A 13,264-nucleotide genomic window follows, 5' to 3' on the forward strand; every position below is an offset into this window, starting at 1 on the left:
ATTTGGTATTTCTCAATGGCTGTGAGCACAGTGATTTTAGAAAGGGGTGATAGGTTTTTTTTGCCCAGGCTGGCTGTTGGGAGAGAAAAAAGGTTAATAAAAATAGATAGATACAGACATTCAGAGGGCTGTGTGCAAATGCATTCAAATAGGAGGAGGAATATGTACTTGCATTTCATCAAGGTGCTGCTACACTTTAAAGCCCAAAGGAGTTAAGTTTCACATTCTTAAATTAATAAAGTTCATCCCAGATTTCTAAAAAGTAAGCAGAAGGAAATCTCCATCAGCTGACATTCATTTTTAATGTGAATTGTAACAAAGTAAAAGCTTAGAAAATCCAGAAAGAGTAAGTAGGATGAAAACAGCTGCTTACAGTTTGATTAAGTTGCTTTTACATGAAGCAGGAGTAAAAAACCTCATGAGGAATTCAATTTAAAAAGACCTAACAATAGCGATGTAATTAATAACAGGAACTCTTTAAAATGATGCATGAAATAGTAAAATTAGATTTCATGAAGGTATTAGCGATATCGCATGGAGTTTTGCTAATAAAATTGTACAAGTTAACTTTGATACAGTTAAGCTCATCAAACTGTCTTTCCAGAAAAGACACCAGCAGTGCAGAATCAGAAGTGTTAAACTTTCTGATAACTCCAGGCTTCTGTCTAAATCTCAAGTGAAATTTTTTTTGTTATAATACAAGTATCATACAAACTTTGACATCTTTTTTGGTTGTTTTTGGTTTTTAAATCCTAATTGTTCAGCATAATGTAAAGGACAAATAATACATGTGGAAGGAAAAAGCTTTACTTTTGAAAACTGAACAGAATTTTCTAAGGAAAATGAACACTTATTTGAATGACACTGAATGTGAGTGAATCATCACCACTATAATTTCAATCATTGTATTTTGAAACTCCTCACTTATTTGCAATTCTGTACTTGCTTTGCAATTTAATGGTTTACAATTCTGAGCTTTTAGTGGCAACCCTGGAACTGTGTATGAAACATAAACATAAAATTATGACCCAGTGATATTTTAATGCTATAATATCAAAGGGATCAACTTTTAAAACTTTTTCCTATGCTAACGAATTGTTCAAAGCAGACTGAGAAATACCAGATGAAGATGAAAGTTATTGCTCTGAGAGCAGTGTTCATACATTAATAATGAACAAATGCAGAAAAAGCATCAACTTAAGATTTCAATGACATCTGCAGCCAAGGAATTGTCTGCAAAATAATTAAACATCTCTGAGTTTAATAAGGTGGGAATAAGCTTGACATATCAACACCTTACCTAGTAACGTGGTACACCTTTTTTACTTCTATGATATGGTATAAGGATCACAGTCAAGTAGTTAATGCTGAATTAAGCCATGTCCATCTTCTGGTTTTCTCAATTGTGCTAAACTAGTTTTTGCACCAAGCCACTTAAATTGCATTTTTCTTATGCATGAAACAAGTATTGAGACAAACAGAGTTCTGTATAGTCCATGAAAAGAAAACAACAACAATAAAAAAAAAAACCAGAAAACAACCCCCAAACAAAACCAAACCAAACCCAACAAAACCTTCACTAGAGAAGTTTTCGAAGTAATACATCAGGTAACTGATGATCTGAAATTAAAATTTACTTTTTTTTTGTTTTACATTAATGAAAATTGTGAGTATTTACATAAGTTTTTAAGTATTCAGTTAATCTGAAACTAGGTTTTTTTCCTCCTTTTTATAAATGAATTCTTCTTACTCTGTATTAAGTAATCTTTCTAAGTCGTCTTCTTTCTTTCAAATTGAGCATCCCCGAAGCTTTTATTTCTTTCCCTTCAGCTTCATTTAAAAAAAAAAAAAAAGAAGGAAAACTAGAACACTTTTAACCCTCAATTATATTTGCCATTTTTCCAGCTGAGTTCAGAGATCTTCTCCTGTACCTGCTAGGCTTTTCATGCTGTTTGGGCTACTGCAGAGTGACAGTAGCATGGGGAAAAGGGCAGTTGAAGCCCCTATCCCGGAGAGTTGGATCAAAGGTTCAGTTTATTCCATGATTATCTGAGAAAAGTAGGAAATTGAGATTGTCAAGAAACAGTCAAGTTGTAAGGAAAGAGATTAAATGTAGGAACCGTACAGTTAACACATTTCATTTTTTTCATATGACATGGTACTTGCATGAAGGGAAAAAAATCCTCAAAGTCAACGTGCTTTGAGTATTACCTGTGTTGTGAGTTCTTTGGTATCATTGAGAGAGGAAATTTGAAAACAAAGATAAAAATATATTTTAAGTATTCTTACAGCAAATTTGTCACTTCTTTCCCTTTCTCTGAAAGTTGAGCATAATTTTTTTGTGTATTTATTTTTTGTTTGTATTTCATAGAACAAACTTATAATTTTCAACTATGGAGTTGATGATGCTTGGCATCTTAAGGCAAACACACCTGTGCTTTTGGTAGATGTGGTGAGCCAACAAGCTTGTCTGATGCTTCCTAAAGACTAACATGAGGGAGCTGGAGCCTGTATGTCCTTGCTTGTGTGACAAGTCCAGAGCTAAAGGACCTACTGCTTTAATGTGTATGGAAACAAGGACTTTTATCTTTTAACTGGGTCTTCAGCAAATATCTTTCAGAGAACCACATAAGTAACACAAGTTGCTGTATTACATGAGAACTGTATAAGACTAGAACAGAACCAGTTTTCTGATTAAGTCACAGGAATAAGACTGGGTTGAGGAAAAGTCTATCTGTTAATGCCTTTATGCAAAAGAAATAGAACAATCCAAAAATTTAGGGTCAAAACACTTCATAGTATTAAAAAACAGCCTTTTTTCTTTCTTTTCTTTCTTTTTTTTTTTTTTTTTTTTTTGGGAGGAGGGGGCTACTTTTAAGTAACTCTTCTAAAAGTTAGGACTATTTCCAATGACAGAGTGTTAGTTAGAAGCAGAACTCCAGGTTTTAATAATAAACTTCTTAAACGCTGCATTTTGTCATTTCATCTCCCTTAGAAAAATATCTAAATAAATTGCTTTTGACGTTTCTAAAATGTTTTCCTCTACCATTTTCTCTAAGCAACATTAACAAAACATATACCTAAAACCAGCATCCTTTTCCTCTGAAGGCCTCTGACAACAGCTTCAGAAGTCAAAATAGCATTATCGACAAAGGAAAAAGAACATTTGGGATATCAATCACAACACCAAAGATTTTATGCTCTGATTTCCTCCTTTAGGCTTATCTATTGTTCATTATGGTCCAGCACTGGAGTTCACTTCTGCTCAGGAAAAGACAGGCAAGTTAGGGTGTAGAGGCTTTAATACTATTATCCTTGTTTTCATTGTGTGCTTTAAGTTCTGACTTCATATTGCTTTAAGTTCTGACTTTTATAAAGGTCAGCATCAGAAAGTCTCCTTTCCTATATTAAAAATAGGAACTGGGGTTTTACAGAACTTCATTCTGTGTGTAGTAGACTGTGTCCATTCTGCGTAGGTGTCTCATTACTGAATGCATGCTATCTAGATTTCAGTTGGCTGTGTGGATTAGGTTGGGATTTTGCAATTGCATTATATTGATTTTTAACAAAGTTTTATATTAATTCTGCGTATCTAATAAGGGAAGACAGTTACAGTGGAAAAAACTGGTAAGAAAGATGAGGTATACATAGAATTTACCAAAAACTATGAAATAGAGATCACTGGAAAATTTTGACAGACATATTCTTTTGGGGAATGCAAATGCTGTCAAAACTGGAACATTTCATAAAAATATTTTCTCTTGGAAATATCCACTTCAAAATGAAAAAAAAATGTATTAAGAAAGGACATTAATCCTATTCAGCTGTTTTATTTCAGCAGTTCAGGCATTTTTTGTTTTGGAATAGCTTCAAAGTTAACTTTTTTCAGCATTTCAAAATTCACTTTAAAATGACAGTCAGTTGACATACAATGGGACTGTCCCAGTTGATCAAAAATGCTAATATGTTAGAAGGGACTGACCTTACTTATGAGCTCTGCTGTTAGAACCATGAATGTAGACTGATTTGAAGAAGCTGATCTTGCAATTGAGCCAGGTCAAAAATTCAATGATTTAGGTCACTGGATGTAGTTTGCCAGCATTCCCACCATGCAGCTCCCTGATAATCCCTCTAAGTAAGAAGTCCCTTTGCTAAAACTTTGGATATGTACTTATACATCCATAATAATAATTTTGTCCACAGCACTATAAGTAACTCCTCGCTTGTAACACTGCTGAAGTTAACAAAATCTTGACAGTAAAATGTGCGCTGAACGAACTTTACTGAAAGTGTAGTGGTTTACCTGTGATTAAAAACTAGAGAGTTCTTATTCTTTCTAGTCTCTGAAAGACATTTCTTCTTAAATACAGCAGTATTTTTATACAGCAGCAGCAATATCTTATTTTAACCTCACATGATATAGGGATTTTTTTTTGGTGCTAAGCACTGTAGCAACACAACATGAAAAATCTGACTCTCCTGAAGTCTACATAAAATATTTTCTATTCAATTCAACAGAGTTAGGACTCTATCACTACTGAGAGATGGTGATGCAAAGCACTTTCAACCCAAATAGACAGGTTGGACAGGAAAAGTATTAACCCAGTTTTTCAGAATCACTTTGCCTGACAGTGACATGGCTAGGTTTTGTGACCTATTTCTTTCAGGTTTTGAGCCAGAGCTCCTCATTACTAGACCATAATGCTTTCCATGAGTAGTAAAATTGTCAGAAGGAAAGAAACAGTGAAGTGTAAGGACAACTGTGTTTTGACTGATGTCGCAATTCTGCTTTAAAATGCTTCATAATCATCTATTGCAACAAGTAAACAGACTAATTCTGCAGAACTCATAACTCTGTGAGAAAGGATGCAAAAAATGCTGTTGTGACAGTGACAACAGATTGCAGTGTTTCTGATGAGAACATACAATGGACAACTTCTTGGTTAAAATATACAGGGAAAACAGAAAAATATGTATAATAATGGATAATGCACATTTTGTACAAGTATGTATTGCATAATATTTCAACATGTAAAACCCTTTGGTAATCACTTCTATGCAACTTTTCAGTTCCATTTTATGCCTTCTTAATTACGGCAAGTCAAAATAGACAAATGCAACCTCTTTCACAATTCATAATTTTATCACTGTACAACTCGGATGCAGCTGCTGGAGTTTTGGGGGGATGGAAGGGGTAAAGCTAGAGGGTATCTGCTGCAACATCCATAGTTGAACAGCTCCAACTTTTGACAGACATTCGTTTAAGCATGGTTCTCATACAAATATTAGTCATGTCCTCTTTGTATTTACTTCTGTGTTGTTAGAATACAACCTTTATGTGTAACAAAGACTGAAACTCTGTTTCCACTTGTGACCTCTCTCCAATTTTTATATAAAATTTCACATCATACTATAGAGAATGATATCACTAGTGCATCTTAAAATCTGATGTGAATGTAGTTTTTGTTGCTTATTCCCCAGCATGACAGCTATTAATATTAGAGTGGTAGAAGAGAAAACTTGATTCCCTGACAGGAAAATGCATTTTGATTGGTAGATTTTGCAGCGTAGTCAGTCAGTTCATCTTTATTGCATTTTCTCTTTTTTTTTCTTGCAAGAGAGAAGCAGATTTCTCATGAAGAAATGCACTACATAACAAGGTGATACAGATTATCAATTTAAAATATAATTCCTTTTTAACTGAACCAAAATATGTAAATTCTAGCAAAGCAGAAGTTCTTTTTCAGACTTATTTTGCTCTGAATGTTTTGATGCATTCAGAGCCCAATGCACTTGGAGCCCAGAAAGCCAACCATATCCTGGGCTGCATCAAAAGAAGTGTGGCCAGCAGGTCAAAGGAGGTGATCCTGCCCCTCTTCTCTGCTCTCCTGACACCTCCCTTGGAGTATTGTGTACAGTTCTGGTGTCCTCAACATACAAAGGACATGGAACTGTTGGAACAAGTCCAGAGGAGGGCCACAAGGATGATCAGGGGGATAGAGCACCTCCTGTAGGAAGACAGCCTGAGAGATCTGCAGCTGTTCAACCTGGAGAAGAGGCTGCATGGAGACCTCATAGCAGCCTTCCAGTATCTGAAGGGGGCCTATAAGGATGCTCGGGATGGACTCTTCTTTAGGGACTGTAGTGATAGGACAAGGGGTAATAGGTTCAAACTTTGACAGCAGTAGTTTAGGTTAGATCCAAGGAAGAAGTTCTTTACTGTGAGAGTAGTGAGGCACTGGAATGGGCTGCCCAAAGAAGTAGTAAATGCTCCAATCCCTGGTGGTGTTCAAGGCAAGGTTGTACAGAGCCTTGGGTGACATGGTTTAGTGGGAGGTGTCCCTGCCTATGGCAGGGGGGTTGGAACTAGATGTTATTAAGGTCCTTTCCAACCCTAACTATTCTATGATTATATAACTACAATAGTCAAGACTCTTGCAGAACTTCAATGTTAAAAACAGCCACTGTGGTGGTTTAAACCCAGTCATCCATAAATCAGCCACACAGTCTCTCTCTCTCACTCCCCCTCTTCTTTCCCTCCCCCTGTTCCTGGAGAGATGGGGAGGAGAATCGAAAAGAATGTAACTCCCACAAGTTGAGATAAGAACAGCCCAGTAACTAAGGTATAACACAAATCACTACTGCTGCCACCAATAATAATAATGATAAGGGAAATAACAAGGGAAGAGAATACAACTGCTCACCACCCACCGACCAATACTTCACCCCCACCCAGCCCAACCGAGCAGTGAAGTAGCCCTTCCTGGGAACTCTCAGTTTACACCCTGGGCATGACATGCTGTGGTATGGAATACCCCTTTGGTCAGTTTGGGTCAGGTGTCCTGTCTCTGCTTCCTCCCGGCTTCCCCTCCTCCCTGGCAGAGCATGAGACTCAGAAACTCCTTGGTCAGACTAAACATTTGAGCAGTAACTAAAAACATTGGTTTTATCAGCATTGTTCCCAGGCTGAAAGTCAAAACCACAGCACTGCACCGCTACTAAAAAGAAGAAAAATGACTGCTACCGCTGGACCCAGGACAGCCACCAAATATTTTTAGAAACCTAAGCATCAGAAGGATTTTGCTAGGATGCTTTTGAAGATACGACTTCTGATATTTTTGCCTTAAATGCATGTATATTATTGTTCAATCATTAGGTGAACAGTTATCATTCCCACAAGGATTTCTTCAGCAGAGAATGTCAGGATCTGTAATGTTAGCTGGCTTTAGCTGTATGATCTCTGTTGAAATACATTTTGTAGGTGTCCTTCTGTGCAAGATAATGATCCTCCCTTATTGCGGAGTGCGAAAAGATTAATGAATGCTGCTCTGGAATCAAAGGTGGAGTTGAAGCAGAGTCTCTTGCTGCCACCTGCTGGTGTGAACTCTTTTGTAGGTATAGACTGGAGCAAAGGTTTCTTTTGATGTGTTAGGTCGGTCTGCCTTCAAGATCTCATCATGTTTTCAGCAGCAACATAGGTCAGAGTTGAAGGGGAGATAGGTCTTGAATCACAGTAAATGACTGCCAAAATTATATTAAGCCAACAATCTTGGGTTTTGCTTTTTTTTTTAGTTGGTCAGTTTTGTCTTTTTTTTTTTAATTTATTCTTTTCCATATACAAATAAAATTCTATGGAGGAAATCTGGATCCCATTGAAGTTATAGGCAAATTGCCATTGAATTGAACGGGGTGGTGGTTGTTGCTTTGCTGCAGCTTTTGTATAAGGAAAGTTATCTTCTGATACCCACTTTTCACTGAAGCACCTACATGCTACTTTGTTTTATTTTTGCTTTTTGATGAAACAACAAAATGGAAAGTTCCTGAGCAGCAGGTATCCTGTAAGATAGTTTATGACCTTGACAGCAAGAGGTGAAGGAATTGGCTTGCCCAGGTTAGGCTGTGGGTGTTCCAAGCTCTCTGCTGGAAAAAAAACAGACATGGCAATGAGCATCGTATCCAGTTCCTTCACAGAGAACAGATGGTATATCACCTTGCCTTGTTTACCCCCTCCATCACTTTCTGAATCACTGTGCCACAGTTTCTGGTTCTAGTTAGTTGTATAGAGAATCTTGTATTCCCTCAAAAAGGTACAACAGATATTTTGAGGTAAGGAAGACCATAGGTTGGATCAGAAACTGATGTAACTTGAGAATCTGTCACTGAAGCCTGCATTAATTTATATCAGCAGAAAATACTGCCTAGCATTAGGACAGACTTTGAAGCAGGCTTTGATTTCCTGCTGACACCAGGGCTGACATTTTCAGAGGCAAGAAATGGGATGTAAGTTTTCATTATTCTAGCTAGTGGAAATAAATCTGTTACCCTATTTCATAGTCTCCTAATTGTTAATTTCTCAGTGGTTACCTTCAAGCTTAGAAACAAAAATGTATGTTTTGGTGGTCAGGTAGTATAGTAACCAGTTCTGAGTTTTTCATTACAAATTGAAATGTAACAAAATATCATGCAGATACATCCAGTCCTGGATCAAAGATTGGTCTTTTGATTTTTTTTTTTTTTTTTTTTTTTTTAATTCTTAAAATACAATAAGTATGCATGACTGCTTTCTAGTGGAAGCTAACTGTGGCTGGGAGGAAGGCTTACCATTTTGGGCTTGCAGGGCACAGGCTGTCGTTTTGTGCTTTCTGATCAAGATGGACTATGAGCTGAGTTATCAGCTGTGCAGAGCACAGTTAGAACAAGCGTGTGCCTGCTTGCAGAAGGCAGGGTAGGCAGTCTGACTTTGTATATAAAATGAATTAGTTAGCATCTTTTCCTTAAATCTTAACCTTTTAGATGGGAAAAGGGAGGACTGTGAATAAATTAAGACTGTGCTTTGATTTTTAGCATGTTCTGTGAGGAGGACAGAGTGGATTAATGTATTAAAATGACATGTAAAGAATATGCAATTGTCCTAGTTAAAAATTGCATAAACTCCACTGCTTCACAGTAGGAAAAGAAATCATCTGTCTGTACACTACCTTACACATGCAGCTTTCTCCAGGAGCTGGAGCACTTGTGATTTTTCTGATGTGAAAAATCCCCAACCGTCTGTTTAAAAGAGACATTGTCACAACTGGCTAACACAATCAAGCAGCATCTGTGCATTGTTCTGCAGCAAATCATTATCATTAAAGAAATTTCTTAATTCTTTGAAGGAAAACCCATCCCAAAATACTTACAAATGAAGTTTATGCAAATTTTAACTTTGAATACACTAGGGAAAACCTTTGTGTTTTAGGATGGCATCTGGTTTAATTCAAGTTTAACACCTGCTTGTCTCCTACTGAGATGACTAAATTAAGTAGTTTGTAAAGTATGTTAAGGTTGTCTAATTAAGCCACTTCTATGTTCAGAGAAGAGCAGCTTTTTTTCCGTAGCTGAGCCTCCCTTTTAATGTTAACTTTGAGGTTGTCCCAGTAACTGAGCTGCAGACTGTGCAGAAAGAGTTGTAGCTATGGTGTGTAAATTTTGGCCTTCCCCAGCTTCAGGATGGGGCTGCATGGTTGAATATTGTCATTGCTGACACAGTGAATCCATGACAAAGGCGTGTTTTTCTTGGAGTTCTGAGACGTTCAATGATAAAACACCTAATTTCATAAATTATTTTTGGCATGGAAACAAATAGGTTCTATGCTCTTCCTCGGTACCTTGCAACAAGAATAACTGTGGGAGGTAATCCCAAATTTCTTTGGGTCCTTCTCCACAAAATTAAGCTTAAGATCTTTGCCAGAGGAATGTGTTTTCCTCACATGTAATCAGAAGGTCTCTGTATACGATTTCAAACTGTAGAGCATTTTCCATTTCATAGTAGCATGGTTTGGATTCCTTTTGAATGACCACGTCTGAAGGAGTAAGTGTTTTGATGTCATGTCTTGGTTTTTTCTGTGCCCTTGTGCTTTGTCTCTTGTGTGACAAGTATGAAAAATAAGATTTATCTTTTTTACACCATAATTCCAGAATTAATCTTTAGATTTCAACTGTGTTTATATGACTCTAATGAAACAGGATCTTTTCTTGCCCTATCTTGATGATTAATGCTTATTGGTGGAAAAACAGGTGTAACTTCATATTTAAAGTGCAAATAGTTTCCAGACAGCAATTATAATGAATATTGACCATTAATATCTTCACAATTGAATTGTTGTATATAAGGTCACTGGTAGATGCTGCAATTAATATTTCCCCCTGTGTCTGTTATTTTAACCTACTCATTGTTTTGTCCAAAGACATAATTGATGTACAAAACAGGATTTCTTAAGCTTTAATAACTAATATTAATTATTGGGCATATTTGAATTATAATTACATCCATCTGTCTATACTGAAACTGGAAGCAGTTATAAAAGGCATATGCACAGGGAGAGAGTAGTACTACTCCTTGGTTTTCTTCACTGGTCCATTTATTACAACTATACCTTGTATCTTTTTTTTTAAAGTATGATATAGACATTGGAGAGAAGCTTTGTCAGCTCTATGGTTTTGAACCACGCTTGACCAGACACTCCTGTTAATGATCTTCCAGGTGTCTTGACAATGGACTTTAATTGGCAGTAGTAAATGCTCCTGGCTGGATGTATGATTAATAATACTGTGAATTCAGCATGGAAACTAATTGCAATGTTTTTTTTTCTATCCAGCCTTGTGGACACCTGACTACTCTAGCACTGTGTTTGCATCCATTTGTGAAATAGACTCTATGTCTGGGAGGAACCAAGCAATAAAAACCCAGGTTTTTGCATTTCTCTTAGCGGTAATGAATACTGTGGCTTCTTTCCTAAAGTAGTTTTGGTCATATTGTTTTGAATACAGCTTAAAATCTTATTATGGGATGCAAGCAGATAAAAATACCAAAAATGAACATACCAGAAAAGTAAATTCCCTTGATACACTTTATCTCCATTTTACTATTTCTGCTAATTATAAAGCACTTCAGGCAGGAAATTCCATGTATTTTAACTTAATGGCACTTGATAAATGAAATTTGTTCATTAAAAATTATGCAATTTGCTTACAATTGATAGCATTACGTACTTTAAAATTTAAGCAATTTTCAGTTTTGGAATGATGGTAATAATGGTATTAGCTTATAAAATTTCTGGTTGGTAGAAAAGTCTATATTATTTTTAGAAAGTAAAACTTACCAATTCTTAAGGGAAACTTTCACCAACAGATAGTAGGAAAAAGAAGAAAAAGAAATACAGTCCAATTTAAATGAAGAGCTGAATATTTTAGAGACATTTTTTTTAATTTCTAAAGTGTGACTTTTCTTCTTCAGTCTATTGCTTTGAAAAGCAAGGGCTCATGACTTTTATCCTTCCTAATATATCTCAGGGCAGCAAACCAGCATAAAAATCTATCTTCCTGCACTCAGTTTCTAAGACCATTTTAGTACAGTTGCTAAAGGAATAATAAATTATTTAATTATCTGACACTAATTAGTGCTGCTTACAGAACCCTGTGAATAGCAGTCTGTTGAATGGAACAGTTCATTTACAGATTGTGTGATGTATTTCTCTTACAATGTTTCCAAATCTTGTTTGCCTATCGTAGTATAACTGAAATATCAATGAAATAAAGTGAAAAATGGCTTCCATTGTCTTGAAGGCATTTGTCTATAGATCCTTGGGTGGTTTTGAGAACTAGATATAACTTAGCTTTGTTCTACATGTTACTAGACTGAAAATCTAATGGATAATCAAGAGGAATTATTATTTCATGTTTAATGTCCCTGCTAGGAATGTATTTACAGCTCAGTATCTTGTTTGAATGTCACTGCATGAAAAGAGAAAGCAATTATTTAATTGCTATACAGAGGCATTGTTTACAGGTTTTAAAGAGGGAAAAAAAATTAAAAAAAAAAACAGAAACAGGTGTAAGTAGTAACTTTCGTCTGATTGTCTCCTTTTTAATCTGGGGTTCCAAAATGTAATTTCTGGTCTCCATAATATTTGTATACTGTCGTGGTTTAAGCCCAGTTGCAACCCAGAAAAACCACGTAGCCTTTCACTCTCTCATTTCCCTTTCCTCCCCGTGCTCCCAGGGGGATGGGGAGGAGAATCGAAAGAATGTGACTCCCATGGGTTGAGATAAGAACAGCCCAGTAACTAAGGTATAACACAAACCACTGCTACTGCCACCAATAATAATAACGATAAGGGAAGTAAGGGAAGAGATTACAACACCTCACCACCCGCTGACCGATACCCAGCCTGACCGAGCAGTGATCTAGCCCTTCTGGGTAACTGCCTCCAATGTGAATTAAAAATGGCAAAAAGAAAGATATTAGGGTAAAAATGTCTCTCTTGTAGCCCTTTGACATGTCTGAGGACAAATTTGTAGGTAACATAATTCATCAACTTCTTTGTAGGTCTACGAAGAATACCTGACCTATGGCAGCCCTATCAGATGAAGTCCTTGACTTCTGTTTGTATAAACTCAAGAAGCTGTTTTTAGTGTTATATTAGTATTTGTAAAGTCTGAAATGGTAAGGAAGGGATTAACTTGAAGGGCTAATCCAGTCAATAGTTAAGGAACAACTAGAATGGAATGTGTCCAGTTTAGAGCATGAAAGTCTAGTAGACATGGGGGAGCAAAGGCCTGCCCAGAAGATGATGATAAAGAGCATCCAAGCTCTGAGGAGAAATAAGGGTATCAATGACTTGGCAAGACCTATGAATTTCAGCAGTCCATGACTTCAGTCTGTGAATGTACTCTTAAGCAGTGATGAGAGCCTGAGTATGTGGCTTATTCTTGAAACTGGTGACCTAGTCATGGTTAGGAAAAGAGAGCTGAGGCTGGCTAAGATGGGAAAATATGGTTCTAATAGAAGCTTACACTGCAGGTTGAGCTGGGGGATCAATTTCTGCCTCAGCTGTATGTCTGTCATAACCCTGAGTAAATCACTTAATGGAATTTATGATGTACCTATGCAGACATGAAACAGATGCTTTACTTCCCCACTTAATAGAAGATCATAAAATGAAAACATCTGATCAGTTAAGGATGGTATGGTGATAAGGGTTACATAAATTTTGGATATAAAGATGTGTAGAGCAGGACTTGAGCTTTGCTGTATCCAAAATACCAGAACCAGAGAAGTTAGAATAGTGATTTCATTCAATGGTCAGAAACTGCATACATCTGCAGTGTGAAATTGTGTGAAAAGGAAATACTGAACCAATGAAAATTAGGAAATAAGCCATTTTATATAAATACCATTAGTCTTAGGGAAGATATTCATTAAAATTACTGATTTCTCAAAATG

Source organism: Pezoporus wallicus, unplaced genomic scaffold (assembly GCF_028554395.1).
Source record: "Pezoporus wallicus isolate ANWC-B61680 ecotype Strahan unplaced genomic scaffold, APGP_CSIRO_Pwel_v1 contig_6427, whole genome shotgun sequence".
Taxonomy (NCBI): Eukaryota; Metazoa; Chordata; class Aves; order Psittaciformes; family Psittacidae; genus Pezoporus; species Pezoporus wallicus.